This window comes from Sminthopsis crassicaudata, chromosome 1 (genome assembly GCF_048593235.1).
Source record: "Sminthopsis crassicaudata isolate SCR6 chromosome 1, ASM4859323v1, whole genome shotgun sequence".
NCBI lineage: Eukaryota > Metazoa > Chordata > Mammalia > Dasyuromorphia > Dasyuridae > Sminthopsis > Sminthopsis crassicaudata.
Window position 1 is genome coordinate 66,689,949 of NC_133617.1, and position 21,090 is coordinate 66,711,038.

Here is a 21,090-nt window from a genome sequence, read left to right on the forward strand (position 1 = left end):
ATTATCTCATTTAATCCTCACAACAAATCTGGAGGCAGGTATTGTTATACTCTTCATATTTTACAGTTGAGGAAACTGAGGCAAACAGAGCTTAAATGACTTGTCCTGAATTAAACATCAAAATTATTGAGACATACCTTACTCTACTAAGTGCATGACACAGAATTAGAATTCTGGTCTTCCTGACTCTAGATCCAGCATTCTGAGCCACCCAAGGCTGATTGGGAAAACCATGGTGCCTTAAAAGATGAAGAGAACAGATAATGAGTTCTGTTTTGATCACCTTGAGTTTGAGATGCCAATGGAACATCCAATTAAGAAGCAATTGTTAAAATAGGATCAAAGTAACTCAGGAAAGTTGTTTGTGGAATTAAAGAGCTCTACAAATATGAGATATTATTTGTCCGGTTCCCTTCTGAAAGGCAGGTTTTGGAGCAGCAGTCTCTGCCCTGACCTCCTCAATACTACTTCTGCCAGTGGTGTATGGAAGAGTTCTGATTCTGGAGGCAAAACACCAGCATTTAAGACATTGGCTCTGCTTCCAGTCTCTCTTCTCTCCAGTCTCTCTTCCACATGTCAACTAAAATCATCTTTCTAAATCTGATCATGTCCCTGTTCTGCTCAAGAAACTCTGGTGGCTCCCTATTGCTCATCAGATAAAATGCAAACTCCTCATTCAGCTTGATTTAAAGCCCATCAATCTGAATATTCTAGTCCTTTTTCTTACTCTACTTCCTACTCTCTGTGTTCCAGAACACAAGGTGGCCTTGAACTTGGTGTAAGCTGACCTTGGCATTCATCTTTGTTCTTTTGCATAGATTGCCCCCACAGGATTGGAATGTTCCTCCTTTCCATTAATTAAAACAATTCAAGCTTAATTTCCAACTTCTGGGAGAAGCTTTTCCTTTAAAAGAAATAGATTTTTATTGATAGCTTTTGTTTTCACATGACCTAGATTTTTCCAGTATCCCTTCTCCTCCCCCAGAATCATTCTTTGTTACAAAGAATTTTTCCAAAAAAGAAAAAAAGAGGAAGGAGAAAAAAATTCAACAAAATCAATTAATCAACAACATCAAAATAAACATGAAATTCCATGACAGTTCTATGCATTGTTCCCACACCTGTGGACTTTCTTCTTCCCTCCCTCCCCCACCTCTACAAAGGAGAGGGAAGAGGAGTTTTCTCATATCTTACAGAAGTTTTTCCTAATCTGCCTAGATCCTCCTCCCTTAGATTTATGCTGTATTCATCTGTTTCTATCCATATCTCCTCTTCCTGTCCTCGAGGGCAGGAACTGATTTTTCATTTTTGCTTTGTGTTTCTAGGACCTAGCATGTGTAAATATTTGCATTAGAGAACTGTCATCTATTTTTAATTTCATTAGGGAAGTTATTTTTATATTTTTGAACTTCAATTTTTTCACAGATGAAATTGGGATAATAAGTTGGGAAGCTAGGTAGTGCAGTAGAGAGAGTTTCAGGCTTGGTGTCTGGACAAGACTCTTCTTCCATAGTTCAAATCTAGCCTTACACACTTATTAGTTAGCTGATTCTGGGCAAGTTATTTAATTCTACTTTGCCTTAGTTTTCTTATCTTTAAAGTGAACTGGAGAAAGAAATGGCAAAATATTCTAGTATCTATACCAAGAAAAGCCCAAATACTCAAAAGAATTAGGACTACAACCAAGAATCACCTACCTGGTAAAATGAAGCATAATACTTTGAGGAAAAACATGGTTATTCAATGAAATAGAAAGATTTTAGGCTTTCATAAGGAGAAGACTAGAATTGTACAAAAAATTTAATCTTCAATCAAGGGAAACCTAAAAAGGGGAAAAGGAAAAAGAAAATATAAAGGACCCAATGAAGCTTAATGTTTTACATCTCTATATGGAAAGATATTTGTAATTTAAAAAATCATACCACTAATAGTATAGCTAAAAGGAATATACATAGACAAAGGGTATTGACATAAGGTGAATTTGAAAGAATGACATAGAAATAATTAAGGGATGAGAAAAAAGAATGCACTGGGTACAGAAAAAAGGGAGAAATAGAGTGGAGGAAATTATTTCATATGAAAAACCTATTACAATGGAGGGAAAGATGGGAGAGTGGGTGATGGGCATTGCTTGAACCTTACTTTCATCAGTATTGATTCAAAGAGGCAATAATGTACACAATCAGTTGAATATAGAAATCTATCTTACTTGATAGAAAGTAGGAGGGAAGGAGATTAAATAAAATGTTTGTTTGTGGGGAGGAGAGAGGAGACACTAACCGAAAAGAGGGCAGACTGGGAGAGGTAGAAGGCAGAAGTAAAACACTGTCAAGGAGGGAAAGAGTGAAAGAAGAAAGAGGAAAAACAGAAGGAAAAATTGGATAGGAGCAAATACACAGTAATCATTATTGGGAATATGAATGGGTTGAACTCTTCAGTAAAATGGAAGTGGATAGCAGAGTGTATCAAAAACCAGAAATAATATATTGTTTGCAGAAACACACTTGAAGCAGAGAAACACATACAGAGTAAAGGTAAGGGTCTGGAGCAGAATCTATTATGCTTCAGCTAAAGCAAAAAAAATTGGGGGGGGGGAGCAATCCTGGTCTCAGACAAAGCAAAAGCAAAAATAGAACCAATTTAAAGAGAGAAGGAAGGGAACTACATCTTGCTAAAAAGTACCATAGACAATGAAGTAATAATATCAATACTAAATATATATGCACTAAGTGCTGTAACATCTATATTCCTAAAGGAGAAGCTAAGTGAGTTACAGGTTCATGACCAAACAAGAGAGAGAGACTATTAAGAAATATATAATAGATAATTTTGATTACATTATGTTAAAAAGAATTTGCACAAACAAAAACAAAGCAGCCAAGATTGGAAAGAAAGAGAAAACTGGGTAATAATCTTCATAATCTTTATTGTTTCTTATAAAGACCTATCTCATTTCTCAAACATATAAAGAACTGAGTCAAATTTATAAGAATACAATCCCAACTGATAAATGCTCAGAGGATATGAACAGGCAGTTTTCATGTGATGAAATAAAAGCTATCTATAGACATATGAAGAAATGCTCTAAATCACTTTTGATTAGAGAACTGCAAATTAAACCAACTCCAAGATACTACCTCATTTCAGATTAGCTAATGTGCCAAAAAAGGAAAATAAATAAATATTGGAGATGATATAGGAAAATTGTGACACTAATGTACTGTTGTTGGTAGGATTGTAAACAGATCCAATCATTCTGGAGAGCAATTTGGAACTATGCCCAAAGAGCAAGCAAACTGTGCATACCTTTGATCCAGCAATAACACTTACTATATTCCAAAGAGATCATAAAAAAGGGAAAGACCTACATGTGCAAAAAATGTTTATAGCAGTACTTGATGTGGTGGCAAAATAGTGAAAAATGAGGGGATGTCCATCAATTGGGGAATGACTGAAGAAGTTATAGTATATAAATATAATGGAATACTACTGTGCAATGAGAAATGGATAGGCAGATTTTAGAAAAACTTGGAAAGACTTGCACGAACTGATGCAAAGTGAAATGAGCAGAACCAAGAAAACACTGTACATGGTGTCTGTAACATTATGTAACTATGTAAAGAGGGAGATAATAAATAGATTAGAGGAACAGAGGATAATCTACCTCTCAGACTTGTGGAGGAGGAAGGAATTTATGACCAGAAGAGAACTAGAGATCATTATTGATCACAAAATAGAAGATTTTGATTACATCAAACTAAAAAGTTTCTGTACAAATAATACTAATGCAAACAAGATTAGAAGGGAAGTAACAAATTGGGAAAATATTTTTAAAAACAAAGGTTCTGACAAAGGTCTCATTTCCAAAATATATAGAGAACTGACCATAATTTATAAGAAACCGAACCATTCTCCAATTGATAAATGGTCAAGGGATATGAACAGACAATTCTCAGAGGAAGAAATTGAAACTATATCCACTCACATGAAAGAGTGTTCCAAATCACTACTGATCAGAGAAATGCAAATTAAGACCACTCTGAGATACCACTATACACCTGTCAGATTGGCTAAGATGACAGGAACAAATAATGACAAATGTTGGAGGGGATGTGGGGAAATTGGGACACTAATACATTGCTGGTGGAGTTGTGAAAGAATCCAGCCATTCTGGAGAGCAATCTGGAATTATGCCCAAAAAGTTATCAAACTGTGCATACCCTTTGACCCAGCAGCGCTATTACTGGGATTATATCCCAAAGAAATACTAAAGAGCGGAAAGAGACATATATGTGCCAAAATGTTTGTGGCAGCTCTTTTTGTTGTAGCTAGAAACTGGAAGATGAATGGATGTCCATCAGTTGGAGAATGGTTGGGTAAATTGTGGTATATGAAGGTTATGGAATATTATTGCTCGGTAAGAAATGACCAGCAGGAGGAATATAGAGAGGCCTGGAGAGACTTAAATCGACTGATGCTGAGTGAAATGAGCAGAACCAGAAGATCACTGTACACTTCAACAACAATACTGTATGAGGATGTATTCTGATGGAAGTGGAAATCTTCAACATAAAGAAGATCCAACTCACTTCCAGTTGATCAATGATGGACAGAGGTAGCTACACCCAGAGAAGAAACACTGGGAGGGGAATGAAAATTGTTAGCACTAATATCTGTCTGCCCAGGTTGCATGTACCTTCGGATTCTAATGTTTATTGTGCAACAAGAAAATGATATTCGCACACATGTATTGTACCTAGACTATATTGTAACACATGTAGAATGTATGGTATTGCCTGTCGTCGGGGGGAGGGAATAGAGGGAGGGGGGGTAATTTGGAAAAATGAATACAAGGGATAATATTATAATATATATATATATATATAAAAAAAAACAAACATTATGTAACTATGAATGACTCAACTCTTTTCAGCATCACAATGATCCTAAATAAATGCAAAAGACTCACAAAGGAAAATCCACATGTGGATAAAAAACCGATGAATTCAAAATGTAGATTGAAGATTTTTTTTTCATTTACTTTATTCTTTTTCATGTTATTTTTTCTTTTTGATCTGTTTTTTTTTTTTCTTTCACAACTGTGACTAATATGGAAATGTTACATATGTATAACCCATATCAAATTGCCTGCCATTTTATAGTAAGAGGGAAGGGAAGGAGGGAAAAATTTAGAATTCAAAACCTTGTAAATTTCAATGCTAAAAATTGTCTTGACATAGAATTAAGGGGGGGAAATACTACGAGGAAAAAAAATCCTAAATGAAGTTATGAAGAATTGGATATGACTGAAGAATGACTGAAAAACAACAAAATCTCAGCCTTTTAAGAAATGTTGTAATGAAAGTACACTATCAATCTTAAAGGGCTATAAGGGTGAAAGTTTCTAGAGACCAGGAGTTGTTGGTGGAGAGAGGTGATTAGAAACTATTTCCTATGTTGAAAGATATCCAAAGAGCCAGTCAAACAGGAGCCTGTCAGATTAGAATGGATCTCAGATATTTTCTATTCCAGGGTTGTTTTTTCCCCTTGGTATCACAGAAGTGTTTGCGAATGGGGCAAAGCCTATAGATTTCAAGGGGATACACTTGAAGAAAATGCTAAATTTCAGGTAAATGTTCATTAAAAAATATTATTTTTTTCTTGTCCAAATTCATGAATTCCCTGAAAATTCAGGTTAAGAACTCCTTTTCTAGCCCATTTTTTTTCATTTTATAGATGGAGAAACTGAAACCCAGAAAAGGAAAGCAATTTGCCCAAAACCAAAAGGAATAGTGTAAGACTTGGCACCTCGGAGCCACTGCTCTCAATTAAGGATCTTGTTCAAGTTAAGTATAATGGACAATCAACAGCCAGGGTTTGTCCTTAGGCTCTGCTTCTGCCCCTCCAGTTAAATTTGCCATGGTTCAGGTTCTGGCTTTCCAGATCTGCTACTTTGACATTATCCTTAAATTCTTACTCTCTTACCAACATATACAATCAGTTTACCAACCTTGCCATTTTTATTTTTACATTTTACATGGCCATTTTACAACATCTCTCATAACTATCCCTTTCTCATAACTTTCTTGGCCATCACCATGGTTCAATTTCTTATTTCCCCACAGGAATGCTGCAGTGAGCTTTTCATTCTCCTTCCATTCAAGTCCTTCCCCTCTTTAACCTGTTCTCCAGATAGCTGCCTTAAAGGGTTTTTTCCCCTTTAAGTATAGATCTAACTATACCACTAAGCCTTCTCAATAAACAGTACATCTGATTTACTTCAGCATTCAGAACAAAGCACCACTTTCTATATGAGGCCTTTCTTGATCCCCATAATTGTCAGGACCTTCCCTCCTTAAATACCTTGCATTTATTTTGTAAATATTTTGTTTTATATTTATTTTCTTTCTTTCTTCTTTTTCTTTTCTTTTCTTTTTTTGCAAGTCAATTGGGGCTAAGTGACTTTCCCAGGGTCATATAGCTAGGAAGTGTTCAGTGTCTGAGATCAGATTTGAATTCAAGTCCTCCTGACTTCAGGGCCTGTGCTTTATAAAGTGTGCCATCTAATTGACCCCTTTATTTTCAATTAATAGGTGTTTATTTTCTTTCTTTCCCAATTCTCCTCCCTGTTACACCTCTATGGACTACTCCAACCTGGTAGCTCCCCTTAGAGCTACTCTTAATGCCCGTCCATCGAGGGCACGGCTAGGCCACCCTTACCCATCTTCGGGCACCAACCTGGATCCCATAGAGACAGACCACCAGAAGGTAGGAGTGAATGAAAGAGAACTGTATTCTGAGATAGCACATATTTATACCCCACTGATGATATGGGGGAAGGAGGAAGTCCTCCAGGAACCTGGCATAATGGGATTGGCCTGAGGAGAAGGAGGGAGGCATGCTAGGCTTTGAGAGCACTAAGGAGGGAGGCGTGGTACCTGGAATCAGACACCACCTCTTGGGCCTATGCCCCACCACCACGTAGGACTCACCTGAGCCTCAGAACCTCTCATCCCTCAGGTCCTCTCATATTCCTTGAATTGCATTCCTCGCTTCTAGAGGCTTTTTAACCTTTACATATCCCCCTCTTTTATTAATAAGACAGAGTGTTCTCATGTTGACAAACGAGAAGCTCTTCCATAAGTACCTCTAAAGAATTTTTTTTAAAAGAATAAGTATAAAGCATCCTAGCAAAGTAGGCAAAAGCAAAAGAAGCAACAATACAAAAATGGCTACATAGAGCCCATGGGATACAATAGAAGGGGTTGGGAAAGGAAGTATGTTGGATCCAATCACTAAGTTGGTTTGGCAAGGATAGATCATTGGAATTGTTACGTTCCTCAGAATTGATCATCCTATAATATTGATGTTGCCGTGTACAATGATCTCCTGATTCTGCTCATTTTACTCAGCATCAGTCATCTAAGTCTCTCCAGGCCTTTCTGAAATGATCCTGCTGATTGTTTCTTATAGAACAATAATATTCCATAACATTCATATACCATAATTTATTCAACCATTCTCCAATTGATGGGCATCCACTCAGTTTCCAGTTTCTAGCCACTACAAAGAGGGCTGCCACAATTATTTTTGCACATGTGGGTCCCTTTTCCTGCTTTAAGATCTCTTTGGGATAAGCCCAATAGAAATACTGCCGGATCAAAGAGTATGCACATTTTGAGAACTTTTTGAACATAGTTCCAAATTGCTCTCCAGAATGGCTGGGTCCATTTTTCTGGTACTTTTTCTGGTAGTCTTTTTGTCTTGGGGCCACCACTTTTGTTGAATGTGAATATTGAGCTTGGAGAGGATAAGTCTATGATCAGTTCAGCACTTTGCATCACACATTGCCTTGGTCACTTTCACATCTTGCCTGTCTTTTCTTCTTATAGTCTCATAGTCTACTGAATGCCAATGTTTGCTGTGAGGGTGCATCCATGAAGTTGTATTGTGTTTAAGTGAATAGAGCGTAGTGTTGCTGATAAGAAGGTCATGAGATGTACAAGTTTTCAATAGTGAAATGACCATTGCTGTTGCTGTTTCTGACTCCATTCCCAAGGACTCCCTTCTATGTCTGGTAGTCTGAGTCTACTCTAGCATTAGTCACCCAGAATTATAAGCTTGTCCTTTTTTTGTCATATATACACATTCATATGACATTTAAATATATATATATATATATACATACACACACACACACACACACACACACACACACACACACATATATATATATATATATATATATATATATATACAAGCACACTTGCTCTAATAGAATGTAAGGTTTTAGAGAGCAGGGATTGTTTCATTTTCATCTTTCTATCTCTGATACTGGCTTCCTTGTGGAATGTGCTCTCTTTGTCTATCACTTCCACTCACCATTCACTCTTGGGAAAAGTTCTACTTGTTTTGCTAGAGGAACCCTGGCTGAATTCTTGAAATGCACTCCTTTCTCTGCCTCTCTGTATGTAGCAATGCCACAAAGCCCAACTCTTTTCCTATCCCACTACCATTCAGTTCTCCTTGAAATCATATAAAGTCCATTTTGCCCACACTGTTCTGGGCTCTATGTTGGGTGGATGCTCCTTTTTCATTTTTTGGAGGACTGGGATGAACTGGAGAAAATCCAGAAGAGGTTGACCAGAAGGACAATCAGGATTCTGAGGAGATTATAGACCAAATTATAAGAGGATCAGCTGAAGAAACTGGGGAAATTTAGCCTAGAGAAGAGAGAACAAGAAAGAAAACCTGATAGCTACCTTCAAGTATTGGAAGGATTATTGGAGAAAAGGGAATAGCCTTGATCTGCTTAACCCTAGAGAACTAGAAGAAGTGGAGGGAAGTTGGAGAGAGGTAGATTCTGGCTACACATAAAAAAGTTCTCCAATAATGGAAATTTTCCAAGAGTGGATTGCCCAGGGAGAGGAAAAACGTCCCTTGGCCTGTGACCATGGAAGTTAGATGACCATTACTTGAGGATACTGCAGAAGTTATTCATATCCATCCTATCCTTATCAACTTAATGAACATCATTTTTCCTTCATGTATTTCTTTTCTAACTCAACTGATCTTTTTAAAATCTCCCTTGTACACGACACACTGGAGATATCTTTACTTCTTATTTCTTTTGAAACTTCCCCTAGCCCTGATTGTCCAGACTTCATTCAGATTGCTTGGCTGTTCATGCTGCTTGGATGAGATGAGAATCACTAGTTCTTTTCCTTCTAGTAAGATGGAGGACCACCAACCCTTCCAATCTGTCTTGAATGCTAAGGTCCTCCAGTCTTTACTATCTACCCTGCCTTTGAGCCTTTCAGACCTCTGAATATTCTCATCTTATTTACTGGTGCAATGTAAGTTAAACCTAGGCCTAATTATCCACATTGATACTGAGCACTCTTAAACTTCTGGGTTTTTCTATTTGCCCTTAGCTGAATATTTTAATGAGTTGCCTTCTCTTATTAGAGTGTGAACTCCTTGAAAAATGGAATTAACTCACCTTCTTATTTGCATCACCAGTGCTTAGCATATAGAAAAGACTTAATAAATGCTTTTTAATTTATTCATTTGTTTATTCAATCAATTAGTTTCCCACTGCACCTGTGTTCCTCCCTTGTCTGGAATATATTCTCTATCCTTTGGAATTCCTATTTTCTCTAAAGCTTATCTTATAGACCACCTTCAACATGAGTTTTTTTCTATTTCTTGCCCTCCCTCCCCCAAATGTTAGAGCTTCCCACACAAACTATCTTGAATTGCTTTTTTTTTTTTTTAATGAACTCACATATATGCATATTTTCTCTATTGATAAACTATAAAGGAAAGGACTGGTTCATGTGCCTGGCATATTATCTGGCAACTTACTCAGGTGTTATTCTCTCTGATTGAACAGGTAAGGAAACATAATAATGATAGTTAGATGCTTAATAAATGCTTACTGATTGATTTGGTTATGGGCTCTCTTTTATTAGTCAGATTAATCAAAGGCTGGACAATTTTATTAACCTTTTGAAAGAATGACTTTTTAGTTTTATTTATAAATTCTATTTGGTCCTCCCCCAACTTACCTATTTCCATTCTAATTTTTATCATCTTTTTTGTGCTTATTTTAGGTTTGTTTATTTGTTAGTTTTCTAATTTTTAAAATGCATATTCAGTTAATCAGTCTTCTCTTTTTCTATTTTGTTAATGTTATGTTGTCAGGATATGATTTTCCCTCTCAGGACTGATTTAGCTGCATTCCATAAATTTTGGTATGCTGCATAATTAATATTTTTACCATTATTTTTTGTTTGTTTGTTTTGCTCTTAATAGTATCTTCTCCCCCTCCCCCCAATTACATGTAAAGATAGTTTTCCACATTCATTTTTGAAGATATTGAGTTCCAAATTTTTCCCCTTCTCTCCTTCCTTCCCCTTCCCCGGGACAGCAAATAATCTGACATATTAATCACATTCCCACATTAGTTATGTTGTGAAAGAAAAATCAGAACAAAAGAGAAAACCCACAAGAAAGAAACAAACAAAAAAGTAAAAATAGCATTTTCAATCTACATTTAGATTAAATTTTTTTTTCTGGATGTGGATGGCATTTCCCATCATGAATCTTTTGAAATTGTCTTGGATCATTGTATTGCTAGAAGAGCTAAGTCTATCATAGTTGGTCATTACATAATGTTGTTGTTACTGTGTATAATGTTCTCCTGGTTTTGATCACTCAGTATCAGTTCTTGTAAGCCTTTCCAGATTTTCTGAAATCTTCATGCTCATCATTTGTTATTGCACAATAATATTCTATTACATTCATACATCATAACTTATCCAGACCTTACTCAATTGATGGGCATCCCCTCAATTTTCAATTCTTTGTCACCACAAAAATAGCTGCTACAAATACTTTTATATGTGTGAATACTTTTCACTTTTTTATGATCTTTATGCTATATAGACCTAGTAGTTGTACTGCTGAATCCAAGGGTATACACAGTTTGATTGCTCTTTGAGCATAGTTTCAAATTGCTCTCCAGAATGGCTGGATCATTTCACAACTTCACTAACTTTGCATTCGTTTTTTACGTAGTTATTAATCTATAATTCATTCTTTGACACATGCATTACTTAAGATTTCATTGCTAAATCTTTATTTGGAACTATATCTTTTGTTTGTGGTTTCTGAACCAGTTATGCATTATGGTCTAGGACAGATGTAATAACTATATATTTTTGCATTTTTATATATTTTGGTCTATATGTCTGTGCCCTAGTATATGTTCATTTTTTTGTAGAGGTTCCATATGGTATTGAGATATGTGTATTCTTTTGCTGTCCCATTCAGAAGACAGTTTTCTTTTAACTCTAGTTTCTCCAGAAATTTGTTCAATTCTAGATTTTCTCTTTTTCTACTTTTTGGTTTGATTTATCTAAAACACACAGAAAGAGAATATTAAAATCTTCCATTAATATCGTGTTATTACCTATGTCTTTTTTGTGGATCAGATAATGTTTCCTTTAGATCATGGATGCTAAGGTATTTGGAACATATAAGTTTATTACTGATATTGGTTTGTTGTCTATGGCTCCTTTCAGCATAATATGGTTTCCTTGTTTAGCTTATTTTACTTTTTTGAATGCTCATTTTTTGCTTTGTCAGCATAATTGCAACTCTTATTTTTGTGGATTCAATTGATGCATAGTAAACTTTTCCCCTCTGCTCAGTTTTATTTTGTGTATAGAAATAGATTAATTATGGCTTAAAATAGATTAAAAATAATCTCTTCAGTTCTGGTTTTCTTTCTAAAAAAATTGATCTAGACACCTATTTATTATTGAATGTCCATCTTCTTTTGTTTATGGTTATGTTCTTACAGGGATAGGTCTCCCTCAATCTCCATTGCTCTTTGAAACATATTGTTACATTCCCTCCTGTGTTTCCTAGTGGGTACAGAATAGTCTTGCAGTTTAGAGCTTTGCAGCACTGGTGCTATGGGGTTGTCTCCCAAGTCGCTAGCTGTCTCTACTGGCACACAAGAAAACTTCTGCAGCGTGGAGGCAGTATCTACCCAGCTTGGACAGTGGAAGGGGAGCTTAGGGGGTGGAGGCAGGTTTTTGTACACATCCTAGCCCATGGGATGGGTCCTTGGGTCTGCCAGTGCAGCACTGATGATGGTCACATTGGAGATGGGAGAGGAGTGCTAAGTGAGCTCAGGGTAAGTGAGCATCAGTTTGTGGATTTTTTAAAAACTTTATTGTGCTTTCTGAAGGTGCTAGACCATGGAAACATGAAATTGCTTTATCTTTGACACATAATTTCCTTTTTGGAGAGGTTTGGAGATCTCGGTGATCAGAGAAAATGTCTAATCCTCTCTCTTGGTACTCACACGACTCCAAACTCTGAACTAACACTATTTAATTCTTATGAAAGCCTAGCTATTGTTATCCTCATTTCTACAGATGAGTAAAGTGAGGGCCACAAGGATGCACTCATTTGCCCAAGCTTGCACTGTTAAGAAGTGGCTGTGTCAGTTTTGAATATAATTCTCTTGATTCCAAGTATGACACTGCCTGAGAACTCTCTGAGAGCAAGGACTGTGCCACCTTCTCTGTGTCTCTCCTCCATTGGTCACCCCAATCTTTTCTGCGTCTTCCCTTCAACTTCCATCCCAGCACTAAGCTTGGGGCTGGACTCACAATGAATCATGAGGTAGGAGATTCTGCATGTGGGCTCAGAATGAGGGACAGGTGGGTGAGGATTTCGTTTCCCTGCCTCCTCCTTTTCCAGGGAAGTAGTTCACGGGGCTGCCTGGCCAGTGGGGAAGACTCTTGGCTGAGCTTCACAAGGAGGGAAGCAGATGGGGAGAGGGTGTGGAGAGGATGCCCAGGGAAGGATGGGAGAGGAACAGAGGGAGGAGAGTAGAGACAGAGAAAATCCGTTAAGGACAGTGACTTTAAAAAGAGGACTGACAGTTCTCCTGAGGCGGAATTCACGTCTCCTCCCACACTGCCCCCTAAACAAACACAATTCTGCCTAGTGCTTTCCCAGAAAACCTTCACACATCGTCACACACAAGCACCCCCATGCCAGCTCATTCCTCCCCCGAGCATGCACATATATGTGTACACACCCCCTATAGAAACACAGACATCTTCCTTTTGCAAGCATACATGCATATCTCCAAATATCAGGTCGCTCCCCCTACCTGTCACCTCATTCTTTTTCTAGGTTCCCAGGCGTGCATGAGCCTGGGTGCCCACCCACGCTAACACACGTGCCATCTCCTTTTTCTTGGAGTACATGCCTATGTGTACCTGCCAGCCACCATGTTTTCCCACAGATCCAAGTAGCCACGTGTTGCCACATTTTGCCTGTATGTACACCCACTCCCATATGCCAGCTCATTCTTCACCCAGGCAGGCGCACACATGGTCTTCTGCTGTATACACATATATACCCATGCCAATTCCTTCTTTCAAGAGCGCTGAGATGTGCCCATATGCCATGTTCTTTCCCTGCAGAGAGAGTGCCCACATGTTACCTCATTTCTCCCCAGCACATACATGTTAGCACAATGCTATTGTGTTGCTTCCTGTCTCCATGATCACTTCCTTCCCCACCTAAACACACAAAATGCATACTCTCGTGCCTTTGTCACTTACATTTCCCATTTTTACATATCATTGTTTAGTCATGTCAGTCATGTCCAACTCTTTGTGACCCCATGGACTCCATGGGATTTTTGGGGTAAAGAAATGCCATTTCCTTCTCCAATAGATTAAGTTAAGTGATTAAGTACCTTGTCCAGGGTCACACACTCTCAGGCTGCCTTTGAACTCAGGTCTTCCTGACTCTAAGCCCGGAGCTGTATCCACTGAGCCACCATCTAGCTGCCCCTATTTTTATATATTTTTATATATGCTCACAAGTCACAAGATGTGTCCTCACATCACCATATTTCTCCCTTAAGCTGACATGTGTCTACAAATGTCAGTCCCCCTTTTCCTGTATTTACAAACACACACTCATCTACCTACAATCATATTCCTTTCTGAGTATTTCTACATATCCTCACATTCATACACATGTGAAAACACCCCACCATATTCTGCTCCCTCTTAAATATTATACACGTACCACACACTACACTTCTCTGAGCTTATACTCCAATTCTTTCATCCTTTGTACAAGCAAGGACATATGTCACCTTGTTCTCCCCATACCCATAAATCCACCCATTGCTTCAACTGTTCCTGCTACTTATGTGCCCCTATGTACCTTCACTGTAGTCCTCTCCCACAAATACCTGCTTGTACACCTATATACACACATGTATGCATAGACACATGTAAACCACAGATCCCTTCTTTGATTCAAACCACTGGTTGGGTGAGTTTGCAAGTCCCAGGAGAGACTTCCTCATCTGTCAGATGGATTAGAATACCCATCAGTTGCTCAGCCTGGCAAATACAGACTATGGTCGTTACTTGGGGTGGGGGGACATGAGTGGGGCAGAGAAGGAGAATGGGGTTAATTCAATGCCTGTTGCTCCATTTCCCAGCTCTGATTCTCTCTTGGGATAGGAACACAAATGGGCGAAGAAGCCTTTCCTCTGGGGTCCTGGGGGTCCTGAGGGATGTCTCAGCAGAGCAGAGTTGCCCTTGCTTTGACATTTCTTTGCTGGAGAGCACAGCACAGAGCAGTCCTCCTGCTGGGGCCTCCTTGTCCCTCTTGGGGAGGTGGTAGGATTAATTTAAGATAATGTTAGCTTGAGTGACGGCTCTGGCTTTTGTGTTCTCCTTGTCTATTTTCTGCTTGGTTGACCACGGTAAAACTTGGGAACTGTTCTTCCATTCCCACAGCAGCCGAGACCCAGGCTCTGGCTGTCCTGTGGTCCTGAGATCTAAAAATCTGGAGCCTCCCACTCTTCAAGAAAATCCTTATTTTCTTTTTTTCTTTTTTTTTTATAATTTGGAAATATTTTATTTTTTTATTTATTTATTTTTTTATTATATATATATATATATATATATATATATATATATATTTTATAACATTATCCCTTGTATTCATTTTTCCAAATTACCCCCCCTCCCTCTATTTCCTCCCCCCGATGACAGGCAATACCATACATTCTACATGTGTTACAATATAGTCTAGGTACAATACATGTGTGCGAATATCATTTTCTTGTTGCACAATAAACATTAGAATCCGAAGGTACATGCAACCTGGGCAGACAGATATTAGTGCTAACAATTTTCATTCCCCTCCCAGTGTTTCTTCTCTGGGTGTAGCTACCTCTGTCCATCATTGATCAACTGGAAGTGAGTTGGATCTTCTTTATGTTGAAGATTTCCACTTCCATCAGAATACATCCTCATACAGTATTGTTGTTGAAGTGTACAGTGATCTTCTGGTTCTGCTCATTTCACTCAGCATCAGTCGATTTAAGTCTCTCCAGGCCTCTCTGTATTCCTCCTGCTGGTCATTTCTTACCGAGCAATAATATTCCATAACCTTCATATACCACAATTTACCCAACCATTCTCCAACTGACGGACATCCATTCATCTTCCAGTTTCTAGCTACAACAAAAAGAGCTGCCACAAACATTTTGGCACATATATGTCTCTTTCCGCTCTTTAGTATTTCTTTGGGATATAATCCCAGTAATAGCGCTGCTGGGTCAAAGGGTATGCACAGTTTGATAACTTTTTGGGCATAATTCCAGATTGCTCTCCAGAATGGCTGGATTCTTTCACAACTCCACCAGCAATGTATTAGTGTCCCAATTTCCCCACATCCCCTCCAACATTTGTCATTATTTGTTCCTGTCATCTTAGCCAATCTGACAGGTGTGTAGTGGTATCTCAGAGTGGTCTTAATTTGCATTTCTCTGATCAGTAGTGAAAATCCTTATTTTCAATGAAAACCCCAATTCTTCTGGGTCCAACTAGAATAGCTGCAGATCTCAAAGGCACCAACCCGAGACCCCAAGTTTCTCCCAGACCTTTCTATTTCCTGCACTCACCCACCTTCTTCTTTGGATCTGAGCTCCAATACTCACTAGCTGAGTGACTGGAGTTAATCATTTTATCCCTGTAAGCCTCCGTATTCTCATCTATGAAATGGGCTACCTTGTTCACAGGTTTGTTGTGAAGAAATAACTTTGACAGTCATTATTTCATCTCTAGTAGAATTAGGTAGCTGGAAGGGGAGGGACTAGTACTTACTGTGTGACCTTGAAAAAATGCTTTTTTCTGAACCTCAGTTTTACCTCCCAGAGGGGATGACCATGCTCAGACTATGTATAGAAGACATGAGAATCACCGGCTGACAGATTTAGCTGGAAGGAACTTTTGGGCTATCTTGTTCAAACTTCTTATGAAGCCCAGGTAACATCAATGCTAACTAGCAAGATAGGGCTTTGAAACTAGACCGGAAATGTTCTTCCTCTGGTCCCACTTCATTTTTTCTGCTGTGGTTTAAGCCATTAGACTTGCCTGGCTTCTAGTGAATTTCCCCGCCTTCCCTGCCCTAGTTCCTTCCTCCCCTGGAATTTCTGAAGGCGAGGAAGTTTATTTTCTGAAACTTCCCAGAGATGATTTCGCACCCCGGACCAGCCACGAGTGAAACTTGAAATTTTTAAAGGTCAGCATCTATATTTGAATTTCCCCTGATAAAAATAGTGGCTTCCTAAGAGTTTAGATTGTGCTAGTGGAGAGGCAGTAGAGGGATAGAATGAATTTGTGGTCTTGAGGAGAGTAATTCAGTATGTGGTGGCTTACTCCCATGGTCCTACACACCTTGCCTGTGCAGAGCACATATATATGTCAGCACTCAGCCATGTGTTTATTTTTGCACAGCGATTCAGTGTGTGAATGTACATGTGCGAATGTATTTATAGATGTATCTGTCTATATTTTTGTGCATATCTCTCTCTCTCTATCTCTATAATACACACATATATTTGGCTGTGTGTCTGTAAATGAATCTCTATATCTGTGTGTTCCCTGAGCAGAGCACATGTATGTGTCAGCACTCAGCCATACGTTTACTTTGCACATGTGATTCAGTGTGTGAATGCACATGTGCAAATGCAGTATTTATAGATCTGTCTATATCTTTGTGCATATCTATCTCTGTCTAATATACACTAATCTATAACTGTGTGCTTATAAATGAATCTCCATAGATGTGTGTATGTGTTTACATATATGTTAAATGTCCTTGTGTAGATGAAGAAAACATTTATTAAACATTGATTATTTACCAGATGTGCAAAGCACTGGGTAAAGAATAGGAACGCAAGCAAGCAAGATAATGTCTGCCTTCAAGGAGCTATATGTTCTGCAGTGGCCCATGAAGGCAGGTACAATAATGGCTCAGGAGCTCTCAGCTCAGAGAAAGCAAGGGAGTCAGATAGCTTGTCAAAAAGATTACAAGGGGCCCTTTACAAGTTAAGGACCCTGTTGTATTGTCCTTGACAGTTCTGGGTGGCAATTTAAGGACAAAGAAGAGTAACCACATGAGAGAAGGGACTTGAATTACAGTCCTTGGACCAAAAGGAACAATAGCACATGTGACTTCAGGGCAATGGGAACCCTGATCACAGTTCCAGGGCCAAGAGAAATATTAACACTTGCAGCTACAGGATAACAATGTATTTTCCTGGGTAAAGATCAGAACACAGACTAAGAAAGCAGAAAGCACACCTGTACTTAGATGAACGAAGCACCAAAAACTTATGGATCCCCAGATCTAGCACTGAAAACAGCAGGATAAAAAATCTTAAGTTTGGAACACTGCCCTCTTTATTTTATTTCATTTTTATTGATCACACAAGCTATTTTTTTTTTAGTTATTTTTCTTCATGGCAGATCTTTTTTCAATTAAAGCTTATTATTTTCAAAATGTATACATGGATAATTTTCAGTATTCACCCTTACAAAGTGTTGTGTTCTAAATTTTTCCTTTATTCCCCCCACTCCCCCCTTAGAGGGCAAGTAATCCAATATATGTTAAATATGTGCAATTCTTCTATACATATTTCTACAATTATCATGCTACACAAGAAAAATCAAATCAAAAAGGAAAAAAATTAGAAAGAAAGAAATGCCAGCAAAAGCAACAAAATGAGTGAAAATACTGTGTTGCAATCCATATTCAGTTCCCATAGTCTTCTCTCTGGGTACAGATGGTTCTCTTCATCACAAGACATTGGAACTGGCCTGAATCATTTCATTGTTGAAGAGAGCCACATCTTTCAGAATTGATCATCATATACTCTTGTTGCTGTGTGTAATGATCTCCTGATTCTTCTTATTTCACTTGGCATCAGTTCATATAAGTCTCTTCAGGCCTCTTTGAAATCATCCTGCTGATTGTTTCTTATAGAACAATAATATTCCATAACATAAATATACCATTACTTATTCAGCCATTCTCCATGATGGGCATCCATTCAGTTTCCAGTTTCTTGCACTACAGAAGGCTGCCACAAACATTTTTGTACCATATGGGTCATTTTCTCTCCTTTATGATTTCTTTGGGATACAAGCCCAATGGAAATACTGCTGGATTAAAGGGTAGGCACAGTTTGATAGCCTTTGGACATAATTCCAAATTGCTCTCCAGAATGGTTGAATCAATTCACAATTCCACCAATAATGTATCAATGTCCCAGTTTTCCTATATACTCTCCAACATTAATCATTATCTTTTCCTGTCATCTTAGCCAATCTGAGAGGTGTGTTGTGGTACCTCAGAGTTGCCTTAATTTTCATTTCTCTGCTTAATAGTGATTTAGAGCACCTTTTTATATAACTTGAAATAGTTTTAATTTCTTCATCTGAAAATTGTCTGTTCATAGCTTTTGACCATTTATCAACTGGAGAATGGCTTGTATTCTTATAAATTTGAGTCAATTCTCTAAATAGTTTAGAAATGATGCCTTTATTGGAACCCTTGTATTTCCCCCCATTTATTGCTGTCTTTCTAATCTTGTCTGCATTGGTTTTATTTGTATAAAACCTTTTAACCTTAATATAATCAAAATTATCCATTTTGTATTCAATAATGTATTCCAGTTCTTCTTTGGCCACAAATTCCTTCCTTTTCCACAGATCTGAGATGTAAATCATGCTTTGTTCTTCTAATTTGTTTTTAATATCACTCTTTATATCTAAATCATGAACCCATTTCAACCTTGCTTTGGTATATAGTGTTAGGTATGAGTTAATCCTTAGGTTCTGCCGTACTAATTTCCAATTTTCCCAACAGTTTTTGTCAAATAGTGAGTTCCTATCCCAAAAGTTGGGGTCTTTGGGTTTGTCAAAGAGTAGGTTACTAAAGTAACTTTGTCTAACTTTGTCCTATGAACCTAACCTATTCCACTGATTGACTACTCTATTTCTTAGCAACTACTAAATGATTTTGATGACCACTGCTTTATAATATAGCTTTAGGTCTGATACAGCCAGGCCACCTTCATTTGCATTTTTTCATTAATTCCCTTGAAATTCTTGATCTATTGTTATTCCAGATGAACTTTATTATTATTTTTCTAGATCTGTAAAATAATTTCTTGAGAGTTTGATTGGTATGGCACTGAATAAGTAGGTTATTTTAGGTAGTATTGTTATTTTTATTCTATTAGATCAGTTTACCCTTGAGCACTTGATATTTTTCCAGTTGGTTAAATCTAACTTTATTTGTGTGGAAAGTGTTTTATAATTGTGTTCATATAGTTCAACAGTGCCCTCTTTACTTCAAGAGTAGAGCCCAACTTAAAAATAAAGTTAAAAGTCAAAATATTGGCTGGGAAGATAAGCAAACAACAAAAAAAAAGAACCATAAAAAGTTACTATGGTGAAATCCAGAAGACAATGATGTCAAATAACCATAAACAAAGCCTCAAAGAAAAATATGAATGGAACACAGACACTACAAGAATTCCTGTAAGAGCTCAAAAAGATTTTTTTTTTTTTAAATCAGAGAGGTAGGGAAAAATTGGGTAAAGAAATGAGTGCGCTAAGAAAATTATAGCCAGTCAATATATGAACTGATGCATAGTGAAGTGAACAGAAGCAAGAGAATGTTGTATATAGTAGCAACATATTAAGTCCTTCTTTCCCTCCCTGCCTTTCTTGCTTGCTTCCTTCCTTCCTTCTTTCCTCTCTCATTCCTTTTCTTTCCCCTTCTTTTATTTAATCCTTCTTATACAAAATTTCTAATAAGAAAATATTTTACATAATAAAAAAAGAAAGTCAACATCTTGAAGAAGGCACAAATAATACCTTAAAAACAGAATTGGTCAAGTGAAAAAAGAGGCACAAAAGCTCATTGAAGAAAACAATTTCTTAAAAATTAGATTGGGCAAGTAGAAGTCAATTACTCCATGGAACATCAAGTTACAATAAAAAAGAATGACAAAAAAGAAAGTGTGTAATATTTACTTGGTTGTTTGGATGACTTGGGAAATATATCCAGGAGAAATTATTTAAGAAGGTATTACTGAAGGACCTATACTGGAAAATCCTATACAACTGTAGAGAAAGAACTGATGTAGTTTGAATATATATTGAAGCATACTTTTTTATTTTATTTTTCTTGTTTTTTTTTTTTTAGTGTTTCTTTTTGCAGCTTGGCTAATATGGAAATATGTTTTGCATGACTTCACATATATAATAGATATCAAATTGCCTGCTTTCTCAAAAAAAAGAAATGGAGGTAGGTAGGGAATTTAGAAATCAAAATTTAAAAAAAATAAAAAGACTTATGTGTAATAGAGAAAAACAATAGTTTTTTTTTTAAAGAAAATAAAAGAAAAACAACCACCTCAGAGATTTATTGTAAAGATCCAATGAATCATATATAAATTATTTTGCAAATATGAATGTCTATATAAATGCTACTCATAATAATGATGCCTCCAGCTTTATTATCTGCTGTCCTGCCTGGTTTCCATTGAACAAGTTGTTCATCCCAGAATAGGATCATCACTTCTAAATTCACTACTATGTTGCAAAATTGGGTCTTGATTGACTCCACTTCCCTCAGCTTTCTCTGCCTTTTGATTGGAGGGCCAAAGGG